Source organism: Gorilla gorilla, chromosome 15 (genome assembly GCF_029281585.2).
Source record: "Gorilla gorilla gorilla isolate KB3781 chromosome 15, NHGRI_mGorGor1-v2.1_pri, whole genome shotgun sequence".
Taxonomy (NCBI): domain Eukaryota; kingdom Metazoa; phylum Chordata; class Mammalia; order Primates; family Hominidae; genus Gorilla; species Gorilla gorilla.
The window spans coordinates 100,443,181-100,463,810 of NC_073239.2; positions in this window are offsets into that span (position 1 = coordinate 100,443,181).

A 20,630-nucleotide genomic window follows, 5' to 3' on the forward strand; every position below is an offset into this window, starting at 1 on the left:
TTTTCATCTTCTGCCAAGCATGAAAACAACAAACTACACAGATTCTGTCATATAGTTCTGATTCCAACTGTAGTTATATTATTCTGGTTTTACAGCAACTGGCATTTATTAAGGACCTGTGAAAATAGAGACTCAGATGAGCAAACCTACATTCCAAGTTCGTATTTTGCCACTCCAACTAAATCACTACATGTTTTAGCCACAGTAAATCTTCTTGTATCATTAAGATTATTATACTTTTTACATGCTGTGTCTTTTTCTGGAATGCAAGACAAATTTTCAGTGGAAGATTTTCATGATCTTTCAGTAGCTAGATGGAATATCACTCTCTTATAGAAGGTTTTCCCAACATAAAAAAAGAACTATTAAAATTTTTTCTAATAATAGCTTGACTTTTTGATGATTTATTAGATATGCAGAACAGTTTTATAGAAGTTTATTTAATCCTATCTACAACTCTGTGATGGAAATGTGATTATTAAACTTAAGTTTACAGGTGAGAAAACTCAGTGGTAGAGGTTGACTTGCCCTAAGTCTCAAAGCTAGAATGGCTTTGATTCCATCATTCTTAACTTGCTTAATTTTTATGAGGGTTTATGAGCTATTCTTTGTGCAAGAATCCATGAGTACTTAACAACAGATATTTCATAAATGTTCATTTTTCTACTATTATATAATATTGGATAGATAAATGTATTTCAACTAATCTGCATCTACAGAGAATTTCTATTTTCATATCAATAGCAATATAATACTTTAGTACGGAACCGGGAATATAGAATTTGTTCTTCCAAAAATGTTTGTTGAAGTATATCAGTCTCTTTTTCCCCTAACGCAGTTTTAACTTTCTCCAAAAATATGAAAAGGAACATAATATTTTCTTGATTTTTATATATTTCATTCAAGTTCTGAGTATGTATTGAGTTTTCCACATTCTTTTATAATCAGGAACTAATTAAAATATTTTAATAAGCAATAGTGAAAAATAAATCTGGTAAATTTATAATAGCTACTAGAATGCTATGTACAGTATTTCTACAAAAGACTAATTTCAATAAGTAAATGAATGCATTACTAAAATAAAAGAAGTCTTCACAAATCATTCTTTTTATTTATTTATTTATTTTTTTTGGAGACGGAGTCTCGCTCAGTCGCCCAGGCAGGGGTGCAGTGGCGCGATCTCCGCCCACTGTAAGCTCCACCTCCTGGGTTCACGCCATTCTCCTGCCTCAGCCTCCTGAGTACCTGGGACTACAGACGCCCGCCACTACGCCCGGCTATTTTTTTTTTTTTTTTTTTGTATTTTTGTATTTTTAGTAGAGACGGGGTTTCACCGTGTTAGCCAGGATGGTCTCGATCTGCTGACCTCGTGATCCGCCCGACTCAGCCTCCCAAAGTGCTGGGATTACAGGCATGAGCCACCGCACGTGGCCACAAATAATCCTTAACGTCAGATAGCTCAGTGCTTACAATGATCAAAATTTCAGGGTCAGTAAACAATGGTTTTAGATTTAGAAAAAGTTTTGGAAGGAATTGTATATTCACATCGTGTTTGATAGAAAGAAGCAAGTGTCAAGACATCCTTATGTGAGAGATTGATATTACAAAATCCTCAGATAATATTGAGGGCAGTTCTGAGACTCCTTTTCTTCCTATTTTCACTACCAAGGAAAGAAAAATAAAATGATATTCTTCCTCAGGCTCCCAACATAACTAAGTTTAGAAGTATTTTTTATCTTAAATTATTCAGGACACCTTTCACCCTTTCCCCCCCATTTTTCACACAAGGGACCACAGAAACCATTTTTTTACAGTGTTTCCTTTTGTATAATCTCAAAGCTCTAGGGCTTGCGGAAAGGAGAGCTAAATCTGTCAGCTAAAATAGAAGCCCCAGCCTTTCCCTACCCCCATATTCCAGTACAATCCCTGTTGCTGGCAATGCATAAATTATTTAAGATGAGGAGACTTAATTTATGCACTAGGTAATACTGCATTCAAATTCCACCTGGATAATTGTATTCTTTGTCTACAGTGATAAGCCTGCCTGTGAACCAAAGATCAGGACAGCCTTCTGACAGGATCCCATAGAACCCTGTTCTTGACTTATAATTATGTGCATCACATTGTAGCTAAGTATATTAATTTTGTTGCTCTTACCAGACTATAATAATCATGAAGAGAGGGACATTGTGAATCAATTTATTGGGCGATTGCAGACACTCAGCATTCTGCTTTGAAAATACTGGTGAATAAAATGTTTTCATGAATGGATGGCTGAGTGGTTGATATTTTTTCTAGTTCTATACATGTGAATATCTTATGTTAGTAAAAAGCAACATTTGCATGTTTATATATGCATTTGCATATGCACATATTTACCTGTTTGCAAGTACAAGGTGAGTTAAAAATATCTGCAGTACATAGAAGAGTGTCCTCCAAGTAGAATATGATGAATAAATGTTTTCTGTTGTTATAAGATTGTTGTATGTCATCACAGGAAAAAGGATAGCTATAGGCCCATTGGCAAAGCAGATTCTCTCAGGATGAAAGAGAAACTTAAACTTTATCCCAGAGGGGATGATATTGTAGAAAATGGCAAAATTCACTAGAATATGTAGCAAATAGGCTCCTGTTATATACCTAAGAAATCAATACAGTTTACATCTTACTTTGAATTTTACATCTTTAAACAAAAACTAGCTGCCTTAAAAAAAAGTAGCTAACATGGCTGGATAAGTCACCTATCCTAATGCTAAGAAAATCGACTTAGGAGAAACAAAATGGAAACATTGACACAAGTGGAAGCCATGAGAAGCAAAAACTTTATATTCTTGAATTTATGAAATAACTGTTTATTATGAGTTACTATTTATGCTAAAGGTTAATAGGTGGTTCACGCCTGTAATCCCAGCACTTTGGGAGGCCGAGGTGGGCAGATCACGAGGTCAGGAGATCGAGACCATCCTGGCTAACACGGTGAAACCCCATCTCTACTAAAAATACAAAAAAAAAAAAAAACAAATTAGCCAGGTGCGGTGGCGGGCGCCTGTAGTCCCAGCTACTCGGGAAGCTGAGGCAGGAGAATGGCATGAACCCAGGAGGCGGAGCTTGCAGTGAGCCCAGATCGCGCCACTGCATTCCAACCTGAGTGACAGAGAGAGACTCCGTCTCAAAAATAAAAAATAAAAATAAAATTAAAAAAAAACCACACTGACGTGAACTTTCAATGATTTTCAGTGAAATGAGATACTTAAGGAAAATACAATGAGTTGAGTATTTTGTCCTTCCAACTTTGGGGGAACGTCAAATATATTCAATAAAATTATGATGATAAGCACATGGTAGTTTGGCTTAATGTCATTACTTGGCCAAAAAAGGAAAAAAAAGGGAAGAAAAAGGACTCTAACATAAATGTCTATCTTTAAAATATATATATGTACTTGTCCAAGAAGGTCAGAGATACAAAAACCTTTTAGCACTGGTATTTCATGTAGAAAGAAATTTGGGAAGTACAATAGAAGGCCTGACATTAAGATGCAATATTAAGAGCTTCCTTGATAAATTTGAGCCTCACAGATCCCCAAAGGGCAACTGACCAGCTCCCCTGCTCTCAAAAAACATGCCATCCACACAATAGAAAAGACTTCTCGCCCACATCTGGCTAGTTCTCCTATCGCCTAGATGAGCTACTCCAGCTGATTCCAAACCTAACTTCCCTGCCAGACTACAGAAGTATTCAAACAAGCCAATTACATCCTCTCATGGGAACCAGGAGTCACCCAATTGCTTCTTACTTGAAGCTTGCCACTCGCAGCTTCTGCCTGTTCACTCTGCTCTGGAGTGCAAGCCCTTTTGGCCCTGCATGGTGTATAGCATTCTTCTCCCCCAGGCTGTGAGTTTATGTGACTAATAAACTGCTGTCAAAGTGATCTGTCCAGGGTCAAGTGTCATGTGTTTGGCCATCTCTAAAACCCTTGGATGGGACTCAAGGCCTCACAATGGATGAAGAGAAGGCAAATAAAACCAAAAGATATTTTATGCTACTTTCATTATTTTATTAACTAACTTAATGTTGTTATTATCATGTAGTGAAAAATAGATATCACCTCTTACTCCCTAACTTCCTTCACCCATTAATCAGCAGGTTTTTTCAGACTTTTATTATTGCCAAGTAATAAAGACATAAGCATTCTTATACATTGCATCAGTTTTCTCTGGTGGCATAATAAATTATCACAAACTTTGTGGCTTAAAATAGCCTTAGTACATAGTTCTGTAGGTTAGAATCTACTGCATGATTGGATTCTCTGCTCAGGGTCTCACCAGGCTGAAATCAATGCTGTGTTGGCCAGGCTGTGTTCCCATCTGAAGCTTAGGATCCTCTTTCAAGGTTACTGATTGTTGGCAGAGTTCATTCCCTTCAGGTCGTAGGACCAAAATCCTCATTGATCTGCTAGTCGTTGTGTGGGGACCACTCAGTCCTAGAGAACACCTGCAGTTCCTTGCCATGTGGTCCTTCTAGGCAGTGTGCAGAATGAATGTTTGCTTTTGTCAGGCAAGCCAGATCACAGCTCTTTGACTTCCTTTTCCTGCCATCATCCAGAACCATCCCTCTGCTTGTAAAGGGCTCATGTGATTCAATCAAGCCCAGCCAAGTAATTTCCCTACTTGAAGGTCATCTAAATTATAACTTTAATTACATCTGTAAATCACTTCACAGTAGTGCCCAGATTAGTGTTTAATTAAATGACTGTAAGAAATGTATGAACACTAGGGATTAGGAATCTTCGAGGCCATGTGAAAACTCTACCTACCACATACATCAAATGGTGCATACTCATATAAGGTTTTATGTAGTTTAATATTGAGATATGACCCCGTTTGGTCAAAATGTGCTTTTCACTTTTCATAACTACAACCAATTCATCTTTCAGAAAAGCCATCTCAGTTTTCAGTTGTAAAGACCGTTTTCCCTACACACTTACATTCTTTGAGTGTTGTCAACGTTCTTAATTTGTGCCAATCTTTTAGGTGAGATGGCTTCACATAACTCATTCTGTTTTATATTTCATTAATGAGAGTGATTTTTAAGAATATAATCTTGGCTATTTCCTTTACTGTGAACTACTTTTGCCTACTTTGTCTTTTACTCTTTTACCTATTTATTTGCCTATTTTCTTTGCCCATATTATTATTCGTAAGAGCTCTGATATAATAAGGAAGTAGTTCTTTTATCTGTCAAGATTGTAATAGACATATAGATAAAGATACAAATACGTGTTTAATTAGTACATCATTATATCGGCCTTTTACTTTTATGCCTTAAATAATTGGGAAATAATATTTATATAACTATTTAAAAATATTTGATGCTAATAAACAGTGAAAAATCCTTAATATTTTAAATGTGTTCTGAGGCTTAGATTTCTTTAAAAAATTGTTATTATAAATTATAATATCTATTAAAAGCTACTACATTTGCAATTGGACTACCACTCTATACTCCTGATCCTCCTCTTCCCTGGTCTAACCATAGCACTTGTCCTCTTCTATCACACTACATCAATTACTTATTCTAATGTTTATTAATATGGTCAATATCCTCCATCTAGGTTATAAATTTTATAAAGGCGTGGGTTTTACTTTTATTCAGTAATGTATCCCAAGCACCTAGAATATATGTCTGATACATATAAATTCTCAATAAATAATTATAAATTAAGTTCATAAATAAGTAATAGTGTGTCTCAAATATAATTTTTAAAATAGTAATAATATCTTTTGTGGTTTTCTTTTAGGCAAATGGTTAGTGGGTACTTTTCTTCCCCCCAAAAGACAAAAATAAGATACTAAACTATGAAATCAAATACCTGACTTGAAGTTCTAGTTCTACCAGGTGGTTACTTTGTGAGCTTATACACACTGAGTAACTTACTGAGCTTCATTCTCCTAATGAGCAAAATGAGGATATTGATATCCACCTTGACTTTATTCAAAGTTTTCTTAAAGTTCAAATGAGCTAAAGTTTTTGAAAACATTTTGTAATGTGTTAAATATTCTATAAATATAGTACTACTAATGATGCATTTTACTTATGTAATGGCTACTGTAAATTATATAATATTGTGAGCCCTTCAAAATAATTATTGCATTTTGTCTTTACATTATCTCTATTATACCCACTTTTTAAGTTAGGAAATTGAGGCACAGATGGAGCCAAAGTTTAAAACTAACCATGGTGACCCCACTGATCACATTACTAGCAACTTTTTATTGTTGCCACATTGTTGCCAATACATTTTTATTTGATTTGATTTTTGTCTTATTTTTCTTATTTCTTCCTAATCTATCATACATTTTATTCTTTAGTAAATATCACACAATCTTTTTGCCTCTCATTTCTGAATAATTTACTGCCTCTTTTTTTCCTATCTGGTATTTTGCTTCAATGTGCATCAAACTCTATTTTCCCTTGATTATCTTTTCTTTTTTTACATGATGCTTTTTCTTTCTGCTCTCGTATGCTTATCTGCAGGGAAAAAAAAGTAATGAAAACTATGCGTTCTATTTATGCACGTGTTGTCTTTTTCAGTAACATTACTCTGGGTGAAAATTGCCATCAGTCATGTTGTTATAAGGAAAAATAAAGTAGAATATGCCTTTGCTGTTTTAAACTTACCAACTCTCAATTTGTAACAAGCAAAGCATTTAATATACTGTGAGATATCCTGAGATATTGAGCAAGTACATTTATTCAGAGAGAACACTAAGTCCTTGCCTTAGTGAATTAAAAAAAAAAAAAGGATCCAACTTTTGCTTTTTAGTTGTGTTTGCACTCCATTTAATTTTCTTTTAATAGATTTATTGAGGGGCAAGGGGAATTTTTAAGTATGTTAATCCCAATTATAGCATTCTCTTTGAATTTCTTTCTTTATTTCATCTTTAATAGGGGAATTACCAAACCACTGTTCAGGGCCAATTATTGGCTTGTTGTTTGCTTGTTTATATTTTGTTTGTTTTGGTAAAATTTCACGCAATTAATGAAAGCTGGAAGTTCTTTTTAAATTGTCTACTGGATTCCACTCCTGGATACCCATGAGATAAGGGTCTGAAAAATTTGCTGAAACCTCTGGTATAAATCAAAGTTTTAGAGTTGAGATGGCCTAAGAAAGTCGTCTCAAAGTAGTTTTGGTAAAGCTGTGTGGGATTAAACAAGGAAATGAAGTTGTAACTAGGTTTTGACTTTTTGGCCATATTTTTGAAAGAAATTTGGGATATAGAGAAAATTAACCATGTTTTGTTTTAATCCTCTTCAAGTAGTAGTAAAATCGACCAAGTACAGTGCAGTAAGTTCTATACGCAATAATTCCAACATGCACAGCAAGAGACACAAGACATGCAAGACATGTACTAGCTGATCATGGTTGTGAAAAACTGAATTAGAGTTTGTTTTACAGTAAATATGTGCCTGGGACCAAAGTTAGAATTCTTTTTTTTTATTTGTTACTTCTATTAAGTAATTTTATGCATAGTGAAGACTCTCTTGACAAGAATTAGATTTTCTCTTTCTTTCCATTCATTTCCTTGTTCCTTTGTATGACTTTGTGTTCAATCTTAGGAAAGAAATACAAAATTAATTATTTTCTCTAGTACTTTTGGTACCATCTTTCCAAAAATTGAGCTCTATAACAATAATTACAATAAAAACAGATATTTCTGATAAAATTATAAGACTGCATGACTCCATTTATCATGATATAATTATGAAAGCATATTTTAAAACTATAAAATACCATTACAATAAACAGTTTTGTGCCATTATATATTTTAAAAATGAGATTGTACACCAAGAATTATAATTAAATGTTTTCTTCTCATCTGAAAAAATACAAGGAAGAAAAAAAGTTGCAATTACGCAAAATTGTAAATGATTATGCCCCAAGGTGATAACAACTTTTAACAGTTACGGATTCCTGTATGTTTAATATCATTGGCAAATTTAAATCTCTGAGGAAATCAGTGTAAGCTTTTCTCAGTTTCATCATTGTCCTTAAACAAAGTATCATAGAAAAGCGGTGTATTTTCATCTGATTAACACATATGAAAGATTGTTTAAAATACTTAATTTTGAATTAAAACTATACATACTCATGGTATTTGGAAATAGCTGTATTTAAAAGAGATTTTTAAACAATGATATATTGTGAGGCAATTTATTTGCTCATGCTTTGATATATTGATTCATAGACTCAACAAACATTAGCACCAACTGTGAACCAGGTGTTATGTGCTGTGAGATTTAGAGATAGACGAATAACTTGTCTTCTCAATGAGTTCACAGTTTTTGAGTTTGATGGGGAAGTAGATATTTACATTAATTTTTTGACACATATGACTTATACAGACTATGCCTTTTTTCTATGAATTCACAAATATAATTTCCATGATAAAAATGAAGTATATTTTAATGAAATATTTGTGAATTTTATAAAAAAATAATTATTTTAAAAATAAACAGCATCTCATGCTTTCATTTGAAGTAAAAAATAAATTTTCAGAGTCTTTATCTTTATACTTATGAAAAAAATACCAGTTAAATGTCTTTTAAAAAAATCTGTACAGATTAATTTTGTACTGGAGATAGAGAGGAAAACTACATGAAATAATACTGGGGAGGGTAGTAGACTAAGGGCACCTGCTGTCTCTGTTAACACCCACACATTACATAAGCAATATTTTTCTATTTCAGTGGGATTGATTTACTTTTTTTTCTGTGTGTAATATTTTACACATTCCAACTAATCTTGAGAAGACTTCCCTACTCTTCAACATATTTTGAAAAACCATGGCACAAACAAGGTTAAGAACTCATAAAGGAGTGTGGGGCTGGTAAAAAAAAGTTGAAACTTTAAGGTCATAAGATACGTTGATGAAAAAACATTTCTGGGCTAGGAAAGAAAAGTAATGAAGAAACATCATTTTAGGAAATAGCATACGCTAAAACATAGATGATCATAATTATTAAGTTGTCACAATTATAGTCTACTAGGGTTATTTCTTGTCCTTTAAAAAAAAATGCCCATTGTTATCCTTGGTTCACTGATAAGCTATACCAAATTTCAGCATAAATTATCAAGTCATGTGTAAATTCTATTGTTATATTAATTGGAATTTCATCAAAGAAGCTTATTTAAAAAAACACTTTATGATATTGACCTTTCACATTCATGAAAGTGCTTTGTCTGGTATTTTGAGGATAAATTTCATATTGTTAAAAGCTTTATTGTTTTTCCTGTGCCTCCATCTTAATTGCAGATTAATTGGCAAGTTTCTATTTTATTGTCAACATTATAATTGTAAAATACTTTTTTATTCAGAATTTCATTTTCTAATTGCTGATGCTTTTTTATAGAAATGATATTTGAACAATGATCTCATCTTTGATAAAATTTGTTTGTTGTTAGTTTTAAGAATCTCATCAATAGTTATTATCTTTAGTGTTCTTCTTTCTTTCTAACTCATACTTACACCCTTTCCTTTCTTTGATTCTTCTCTCTCTCTTTCCCTTTACCTCTATATTTCAACCCCTGTCTAATTTCTTATTATGCACTGGCTAGGAACTCCAGCATAATCTTCATTAGAAGCAGTGGTAGTAAGTATATTGTCTTTTCCATGATATTAAAAAGGTATATTTTATATTACATTTCTGATAGAGATTCTGGTGAAGAAGATCTTCTACTAGTAGTTTCCTGAGCAGTGAAACAAATAAATGAAGAATTTATCAATTTTTTTCTAAAACCATTGAAAGTATAATATGTTTTTTTCTTTCTCCTTTATTCTTTTAATCCAGAAGGTTAGTTTAAAAAATTTGTAATACTGAAACTTCCTTCCAATTCTGAGGGAAACTCTAAGATTTGTTTTCAATCTATTCATAAATAAGATAGTAATTGCAATTTGATGAAAGTGAGAGTACTAATATTTTAAAATTTTATAAAGAAAAAACTTGTTTTCAGAAGCTATTAAAAACTGAAATTAAAAATATCACACATGTTGAATACAAGCTAGTTGACACATATGATTAATACAGCTAATTTTTCTGGCTGTGCTACTTTCTTTATTTGTTACCCTTGAGGATTTGACAGCAAGACTTGAAATAGCTTGTAAGTTGGGTTTCCTTCAATATCTTTCTATCATATCAGCTCTACACATGAGTTTACAAGAATTAGACATTTGGCCAGTGTTTCTTGGCCTTAGATCTCTCTCCTTTTAGAAATGCAGTGATTCATTGGTTTCAGTAGTTTCTGTTACCTGGAAATGTTCATTTCCAGCATTTTGGGAGGAAGTCAATTCAGTAGAATTAAGAGTTAGTATGTACAAGGTGCTAGAGTGTGCACTTCTCATACATAGTAAGTTCTCGGTATGTTATAATTATTATTATTTTAATAGTGGAGCTGGATATGACTTGTACAAAGAAAAATGGAAATTTCCTTTTCCCCTTTGCACTGGGGTTTATAATTGTCCTTGTACATATTTGATATTTTAGCTATATATATTAAAGGGTTTGGTTTGGGTTAATATTTCCCAAATTGCTGTGTTCTGAAAAGTGTCAACAGATTTTCTGGTGTAAAACAAAAAACAACAACATTTTGTTTGTTCACTTTTTCTTTTTAGAAGAAATAAAGACAAAACAAAAAAATTATTTTGTTATCAACCCCTTTTAGGAAACTATAGTTAAACACACTTCTTTACCAAAGGGATTCTCCAAACAATTAATGAATACTGTACAAGATCAAATGAGATGAGATGGTATAAAACATGCTCCATTCTTGTTTAACTACTGAACTCATTTTCACTGAACACATATTTTCTAGTTAATAAACACTGCTGGTTCTGATATTATGTAATGGTAAAAAAATAGCATGATAATTACAAGATACTGTTCATTTAAAATAAAGGCCAAATTTTTAGTTGTTACCTTGTTAATTGCATGCTTCTTTTTCACTAACTTTGGTTCACTTTTAAAATAAATCGCTATACTTAAAAACTAAACACCATCCCTAAAAACCTTTCCAGGCTAAATTAGACCTTTTAAGGAAATACTTTTGTTGGAAATGGAACTTCTTCTCTTAAGTCTATTTAAAAAGGCTTTTCAAAAAAGCTATCTAAGTATTTAAAATAAATTATAATGTGAATCATATTAATGTACTAAGTCAATAGCTTGATTCAAACAGTCTAAAACTCAAGGATACCTTTAAATCCATTATCTTTATCCAGCTTTATCTGGCATTGCAAATTTCAGACTTTGAGTTCATATTCTAAAAAATAAAAATGCAAATACAACTTGAGGAAAGCATAGATCGTTGTTGTATTTCAAATTTTCAGTTGGTAAACAAGCCCGATGCGGAACAGATGCACTAGTTTCTGTTGAAAACGCTTCAGTTTTGTAGATTACTTCCAGTGATGTTTAGGAAAAAATGTAGTTGTGCTTCTTTTTTGTTTTGTTTAATTTTTTTAAAAACCCACATTATCCTTGGTTATTGAAGCTAAAATTAACATACCATGGTTCTTTACTGTGTTGGCATGTTACATATCTTCTTGAGCTGTATTGCTCAGTCCATTCTCCTGACAAAACTTAACAACTTATGACTACTTTTTAGATACATAAAAACTTTGAATCAAGAAAGAGTTAAGACATTGTCCCTGACCTGAGAGTAGGAATTAACACATGGTGGACTTAGGCTCAATTATAGACTGTACAGCCTTGCATATTGGATGGCTCAGCCACTTAGTGTTTCTAATCCCCTTATCTCTCACTTTCAACCACACTAGGATTGCTTTGTCATTACATGTGTGTATTTCTTGGAATGAATGTAGACTTACTTTGTTGGAACCTAGCATAGTAATCATATTGAGATATTCATTTGAATAGGCCTTCACTCTGAATCATTCTCTTGGCAAAAGTTTTCACTAATAAGCAGAAAAAGAAGTATTGCCAGAGGTGAGAGGTGAAGCCAGCTGAACTTCCTGGGTCAAGTGGGGACTTGGAGAACTTTTCTGTCTAGCTAGAGGATTGTAAATGCACCAATCACCATTCCGTAAAAATGGACCAATCAGCACTCTGTAAAATGGACCAGTCAGCACCCTGTAAAATGGACCAATCAGCACTCTGTAAAATGGACCAATCAGCACTCTTTAAAATGGACCAATCAGCAGGACATGGGCGGGGCCAAATAAGGGAATAAAAACAGGCCACCAACGCAGGCAGCTAACCGCAGCATGGTTTGAAAGTGTTTTCTTTTGCTCTTTACGGTGAATTTTGGTGTTGCGCACTATTTAGGTGCATGTCACCTTTCAGAGATGTAACAGTCACTGGGAGGCTCTGCGGCCTCATTCCCGAAGTCAGTAAGACCATGAACAGACAGTTCTGGACGCAGCACTTTTAAGAGCTGTAACACTCACCGCCAGGTCCGCGGCTTCATTCTTTAAGTCAACGAGACCAAGAACCCAGCAGAAGGAGTAAATTCTAGACACAGGGATTTCCGTTTGGTGGTTTAAAATTACATCAGATTGGGACGTCCTAGGAGCTAGAAAGGAAGGTATTACCAAATAGACATTGAATGAGACAAATAAGCTATATTTACAAGACAGATTGTCTAGTGTTCGGAATTCTTGTCCTATGTATTTTCTCTCTTCTATCAATTATTTTATTCATAAAAATGATATTTCATGTATTTATATTGAGGCTATGCTATTTGATACATAACAATTTAGAATTACACATGGAAAGATTGCTCTTACTCATCTCGTTGGAATGTAAATGTGGCTATCTGAATTTTTTTTGGCCCACTAATATAAACAGCAGTGATGGTCATCCCTTCAGATCAGAAGTTCTGAAAGTATATGATTTACCATGTTCTTTTTCCAACTATGTGTTGACAGTGGAAGCAATTTTTGAGATGATTCCTACTTCAACCTGGCTGTGACTATAATGGTCCACACTCTCTATTTAACTAATGGGACATAAAGCATAAGTGAGAATTTTTTTAAAGTTTTTCTTTAATGTTGCTGAGCTTTTAAAATAGGTAATCTAGCTGCTGCTTCTAGTCTATTTTTACTAGGTTAATATAGCTACAAGTTTTTCCCAATATTTGTTTATTCTAATGTTTTAGATGTCTCTTAAGTAGAGACCATAAAGTTAGGGCTAAAAAAAAACCCGGTCTGACAACTTTTGTATCAGCTTGATACTAATATTTAATGTCATTATAGATATAGTAAAAGATATACTATTATAATATGCTTTTTCTAAAAAAAACTATTCGACCTGTTTTTGGTTCCTTACTCTTTGACTTTAAACACATACACACACACCCCTCAGTCAATCGTATCCTCTAATATTTAGGAATATAATCATTTTTAAATTATTTTGTGTTTATTGTAAGTATTTGTAAAGATGCATCATCACATGATCAAATGGTATGTTATTTACAATTATTTACAATTTTATCCTACTTACGGGTAACAGAAAGACATCAAAATACAAGCAATGTTTTCTCTACATTTATATTCTATTATGTACTACACACACACACAGACACACACACACACAGAGCCATAAAACATTCTTCCACTTATTTTGAGTTCATTTTGATTATGTAAAATTTTACTCTTTTTTGTCCTTAATTTTTTTGTCTCTTTTAATTCCTATCTGGAATCATTTTTGTTCTGCCTTAGGAACTCTCTCTAGAATTTTAGTGTGGGTCCTCTCTTGTCATTTTTCAAGTATAGGGATATGTGTGTGGTGTGTGTGTTTGTGGTGTGTGTATGTGTATGGGTGTGTATGAAAATGGCTTTAGTTTTACTTCATTCTGAATACTTTTTTTTCTAGTGTTGGCAATAATTTTCCTTCAGGAAATTAATAATCTCTCCTAGTATTCCTGACATCCAAGAAGTCAGGAATACTAAGAGGTATTGTTAAGTATTGTTAAGTATTGTTAAGAAGTCATTTGTCAGTCTAAACACTGTTTCTTTGATGATCATCTGTACTTTTCTCTGATTGCTTTTAAAAATTTCCTTTTTCTCTGATTTTACTATGATATGTCTGTGTTTATATTACTTTAATTTTTCTCCTTGGAATTATTTGATTTCTTCAATCTGTGTGTTGCTGTCTGTTTTGAATACTATCTCATCCAATATTGCCTCTGCTCCATTTTACCTTTCTACAGGTCTGGGACTTCAGTTACACCAAAATTTGGCCTTATCATGTTGTTCTCTATGTCACTCATATTCTCTTCATTCTCTTTTTACAATTTTGAAATATTTTGCCCCATCTTATAGAGTTATTTGGGCCATATTTTCTGCTTTATTCTCTTTTTTGCTGCAAGTATTTATTAAAGTCATCTTTTTTAGTTTCATTATTTTAATATAATTTTATTGTATTATATCCAAGTTACTTTTGTAGTTTCTAATTAGCTGACAAATTATTTGGTCAGCTTTAATTTCTAGTTGTACCTTCTGCATCTAATAATTCCAATATATCTAGGCATGTAATTATTTCTGTTTATATTCTATCTAAAGACTTTCATTCATTGTGTCTTATATTCCACTGCCTCTTTATCACTGCATTATGGAAAAATGAATTGTACATGTAATACAAAGCCTCAGATGATGGTATTGCCTTCTAGAGAGGATTTTTGTTTACTTCTTCAGAGCAATTCCAGTATAGTCAGTGGAATACCTTCTTAATCTACATTCAATGCTTTCAGTTCTCTACACAACCAAGATTATAGGAAGCCAAGCCCAAGTTCATTCAAAGGCTATTTTATCTTCCTTGGACTCTTATCACTTGGGTTTTTCCTTTGAGAATTCCAACTTTATTAAAAGTTGTTTAATGGGTACTTGACTTTGGATTGTCCCTTCATAATTTGATGCCTTTAAAGTCAGTTTAGTTTTAAAGTCTTTTTTTGTTGTTTGATTTTTGTTTCAGTGAGCAGATATTTTCAGGGCAAAAGACATTCTGATGTTAATGTTATTTTTCTGAATTCTAGTCTGGTGTACTAAGTTTGTTTTACTGATGCCTCAATATCTTGTGAATGGTTTTGTGCTTTTGAGATGACTGTAAATATATTTTGTTTAGACGCTTTAGCTCTATTCAGCAAGACATTTGTCCCAAATTACCAATTAACATTAGCAAATATCTTGTGAGTTTTTATTCATGATTTTCTATTACCTTTTTCAAACTAATGAAGTCCAGCTTAGCTGTATTGAATATTTTGAAAATATCAGTGAAGGTGACATTCACTTATCACAGTAAGATGTTTATGATGCAAGGGCGGTGAAAATTATTGAGAGGATTTCATGAGGATATCAAGAAATAAAGTGAATAATTTAAAGGTCCTTCTGATTTTTCTCTTGTAGAGATGAGCTGTATATTGGATGCATTGGATAACCACTACTTTAAATGTACTAGGAAAGGTAGTTTAAGTCTTCAGTAACTTCACAGCATTTTTCTCCCCACTGTTTCCATGAGTCACTTAATTTCTTTCTTTCTTCTATGTCTCAACCTACATTCCTTAAAGCTTAGGGAAAAACCTGAAAATGTGTTTCTCCTCACATAAATATTTGAGAAGTGTGTTTTAAACCAGATAAATGTCAAACTCAGAACCTTGTATCACAAGATTCTGTGATTTTGAAATACTTTTATCAACTGAAATTTGTTGATTCTATATTTTGAGTACATTTTAGATTATGAGTATAAAAAAGAGAAAGTAAGTGTGGAGTGATACTATGGCCTACATTATTTTAAAGATAGGTTCATTTTGTAAAGGCCTGCTTGCATACATTTAGGTTGTTATATTTATAATTCCTAGAATAGTTTTTATTCCATTAGGAAGAAGTTATAGTGGCAGTATGAAAATAAAATTAGTTTACTATTATCAATATGGTTTACTTCTAAAATTATGGTGGAAAATGCTTCAAGAGAGCAGAATAGGGTTGACAGAGACAGAACTTTATGGTTGTAAAACTTTTAATGAACTTTCAGACCCTGATTATAATTTTTTAAAAATATAGCTGATCTGGAGCTTTTGTAGAAATGTAATCTGTCAGTTTTTAGTCTTTCCCATACTCCCAATCTTTTCTTCAGAATTGACAGATCTTTTCTGATTAATGTGCGGAAGAGAGAGTTAAAATTCAAGCAATCTATATTTTAAGACTGTATTGGAAGTTTGATGAATAAAAATGACAATGGAAAACAGAACCTAAACTTTTTCAATTTTCCTCTCTATGAGAAAAAAATGTAAAATTAAGATTGCATTTAGGAAAAAAATATATAACATATATGGAACTTTAAAAGTTGAGAAAGGATGCTACTCTGTAAATGTTGCCCCTAGAATTGTTCAGTGTCCAAATGCACACCTTATATGGCGGTTGTGATCATGGGAAACATGGCTTAAATTCCTACAAAAAATTAATCATTCTTATTAAAATTGAATCTTTTATAGTAATTGCCTTGGTAGACTTAGCACTTAATATAATGTAAAAAAGATAGTCTTACAAAACAAATTTCTTAGTAGAAATTCCTTTAAGAATCAGTTGATAGAGGGTGGAGCCAAAATGGCTGACTAGAAGCAGTAGTGTTCGGAGGCTTCCATTGGAAAAAAACCGCAATAATCATGTGAATCCTTCACTGGCAACCAGGGTATCCAGGTTCTCTCATCAAAATTGACTGGAAGGCTGGCATGACACACAGAAAGAAGGAAGAACAGTGTAGTGCGGTGGCCCACTTGAGAATCATACGGGGGTAGGGGAACCCCCTCCCCTAAGACAAGGGAGGCAGTGAGTGAGTGTGCTATACAGCTAGGGAAACTGCTTTTTCCACGGAACTGTGCAACCCATGGATAGGAAGATCCCACTTGCGAACCCATGCCACTGGGGCCTAGAGTCCCAACCCTGGAATATGTATATTCTTACAGCCTTTCTGTGGGAATCTGCTGAAGCCTACCGAACCCCTTGCGGGAGGGGTGACCAGCATGGTGGCTGCAGCTGCCTGCTGTCTAAGCCCTTTGAGCTCCTTGGGGGAAGGACAGCAGCCAGCACTGCGACTTGCAACTGCCTAACACACTAAGCTCCCGGGGCAGGGGAAGAGTGGCACCCATCTGTATAGCTCCAGGCTGCACTTTTACCTGCTGGAGCCAGGGAGGTTGGACGGCTTGGTCCCAAGACTTGTCCCCACAGCCCAACACACCTGCTGTAGTAGTCTGCAGCCAGAGTGCCTCTTCAGGCCTGACCCTGACCTATCTTTTCTCATTGGGCAGGGCTTCCCTATAGGAACTCCTATAACTCCAGTCAGAGGCTCAGGGATAGAATCTGGATCTCCCTGGGCCTGAGCTCCTAGGAAGGAGAGGTGGCCACAGTCTCTGTGGACCAACAGACTTAGCATCCCCTCATGGTAGTTCTGAGGAATCCAGGCAGCCCAAATGAGTGGGTTTCCCCCCAGCGAAGCACACTCCTTCTGCCAAGGGACAAAGTGCTTCATTACGTGGGTCCTGTTCCCCATGCCACCCAACTGGATGAGACCCTCCAACAGGGGTTGTCAGACACCGGAAAGTACATACATTGCTATTTGTTTTTTGTAAACTATCGCTGTCTCATGTAGAAAGCTACCTTATTAACTATGTATTGTATTCTATGAACACTGGATCTTGATACCATTATGTCCAAGATAACTTCTTTGGCAATCATGAAAGTCTTCCTTCATGTAAGAAGGGAAAATAAGTCCTAAAGGATGACTAACTGCCTATAATTTATTGAGAATTATATACACCATATTTAACAGCTAAGTTAATAAAATTTCTAAAACACATAAAATATACCTGGGGATATGTTATGAACCTAAAACTAATTTTTCAATCTTTCCTAACTAGGTTCTGTCATATTACAGGCTCATTGTGGTATTTTTGTTTTCATTAATTAGTTATTATAAATGGACAAATAAAAATCATACATCTTATGCACAGCATGATGTTTCGATATCTATGTATACATTGTGGAATGGTTAACAAGGTAATTAATACATGCATGACATCATATATTTATCCTTAGTGATTTTCAAGAACATAATATATTGTTATTAGCTATAGTAACTATGTTTTATACTAGATCTCTTGAACTTATTTCTTTTAACTGAAATGTTTTATATATATGTAACGTATGTATTTTAAAAATAGATTTTCTATATATATGATTGTATTTGTTAGTCTTCATACTGCTCTAAAGAATTATCTGAGACTGGTAATTTTTTATTTTTCATTTTTTTTTGAGATAGGGTCTCACTCTGTCACCCAGGCTGGAGTGCAGTGGTGCGATCTCGGCTCACTTCAACCTCTGCCTCCCCGGTTTAAGTGATTCTCCTGCCTCAGCCTCCTGAGTAGCTGGGACTACCAGTGTGTGCCACGATGCCCGGCTAATTTTTTTGTATTTTTTGTAGAGATGGGGTTTTGTCATGTTTCCCAGGCTGGTCTCAAACTCCTGAGCACAATAGATCCTCCTGCCTCAGCCTCCCAAAGTGCTGGGATTACAGGTGTGAACCACTGTGCCCAGGCTGAAACTGGGTAATTTATAAAGAAAGGAGGTTTAATTGACTCACAGTTCTGCATGGCTGTGGAGGCCTAAGGAAACTTACAATCACAGCGGAAGGCGAAGGAGAAGCCAGCAACTTCTTCAAAAGGCAGCAAGAAAGAGAGAGAATGAGGGGGAAACTGCTAAACACTGTTAAATCATCAGATTTCATGAGAACTCACTCACTGTAATGAGAAGAGCATGAGGGAAGCTGCCCACTTGATCCAATCCCCTCCCACCAGTTTCTTCCCTCAACACGTGGGGATTACAATTCAAGATGAGATTTGGGTGGTGACACACAGCCAAACCATGTCAATGATCATGTCATCTGCAGAGAGAAACAATTTAACTTCTTTTCCGATTTGGAATGACTTTTTTTTTATCTTAATAAAGATGTCTTAATTGCTCTGATGAGGATTTTCAGTAAGATGTTGAAAAGAAGTGACAAGAGTGGACATTCTTGCCTTGTTCTTGATCTTAGAAGAAAAGTTTTCAATTTTTCATCATTGAGTATGATAGCTGTAGGTTTGTCATGTATGATCTTCATTGTGTTGAGGTACATTTATTCTGTACCTAATTTGTTGAGACCTTTTATCATGAAAGAATGTTAAATTTTGTCTAATGCTTTCCATATTAAGATGATTATATGGTGTTTCTTCTTCATTCTGCTAAAGTGGTTTTTCGTATTTATAGATTTACATATGTTGAACCATGCTTGTATGCCTGGAATAAACCCTACTTAATCGTGGTGAATGGTCTTTTAATATGTTGTTGAATTAAGTTTGCTGTATTTTATTAGAGATTTCTGCATCTATGTTCTTCAGGTATATTGGCCTGTAATTTTCTTTTCTTGTAATGTCCTTGTCTGACTTTGGTATTAGAGTAATGCTGGTCTCATATAGTGAGTTTGTAAGTATTTGATAATCTATAATTTTTTTGGAAGAGAAGGATTGGTATTAGATCTTCTTTACATGTTGGAAGATTTCAGAAATAAAGCCATCGGGTACTGAGTTTCCTTTGATGGGAGACTTTTTATTACTAATTCATTCTCTTTAGTTATTATTGATTTATTCAGATTTTTTCTTTTCTCATTCAGTCTCGGCAGCTTGTACATGCTTAGGAATTTTTTCTAGGTTATCCAATTTGTCGATGCATAATTGTTCATAGTAGTTTCATAATCTTTTGTATTTCTGCGTTATGAGTGGTGATATCTCCTCTATCATTTTAGATTTTATTTATTTGAGTCTTCTCTTTTTTTTCTTAGTTAGTCTAGCTAAAGTTTTTCAATGGTGTTTATCTTTTCAAAAACCCATCTCGGGCCGGGTGTGATGGCTTACGCCTGTAATCCCAGCACTTTGGGAGGCCAAGGCGGGCAGATCACGAGATCAGGAGATCGAGACCATCCTGGCTAACATGGTGAAATCCCATCTCTACCAAAAATACAAAAAATTAGCCAGGCGTGGTGGCAGGCGCCTGTAGTCCCAGCTACTCAGGAGGCTGAGGCAGGAGAATGGCGTGAACCTGGGAGGCGGAGGTTGTGGTGAGCCGAGATCGTGCCACTGCACTCCAGCTCCGTCTCAAAAAACAAAACAAAACAAAAAAAAAAAACCATCTTGTAGTTTCATTGATTTCTTTCTGTTGTTTTTCTAGTCTCTATTTCAATTCTTTTATTCAGATCTTTACTATTTCCTTCCTTCTACTAATTTTGGGTTTAGTTTGTTCTTCTTTTTCCAGTTTCTTGAGGGATAACCATTAGGTTATTTATTTGAGATGCTTCTTTCTTTTATGTAGGCATTTATTGCTATAGGCTTTCCTGAAATAACTGCCTTTGCTGTATCCCATAAGTTTGGATATGTTTAGTTTTCTATTTAATTTCTTATTTGACTCTTTGGGCGATTGGAGAATGTTCTTTAATTTCCATGTATTTGTGAATTTTTAAAAATTTGTCCTGTTACTGATTTTTAGTTTCATACCATTGTGATCAGAAAAGATATTTGATATGATTTTGATCTTTT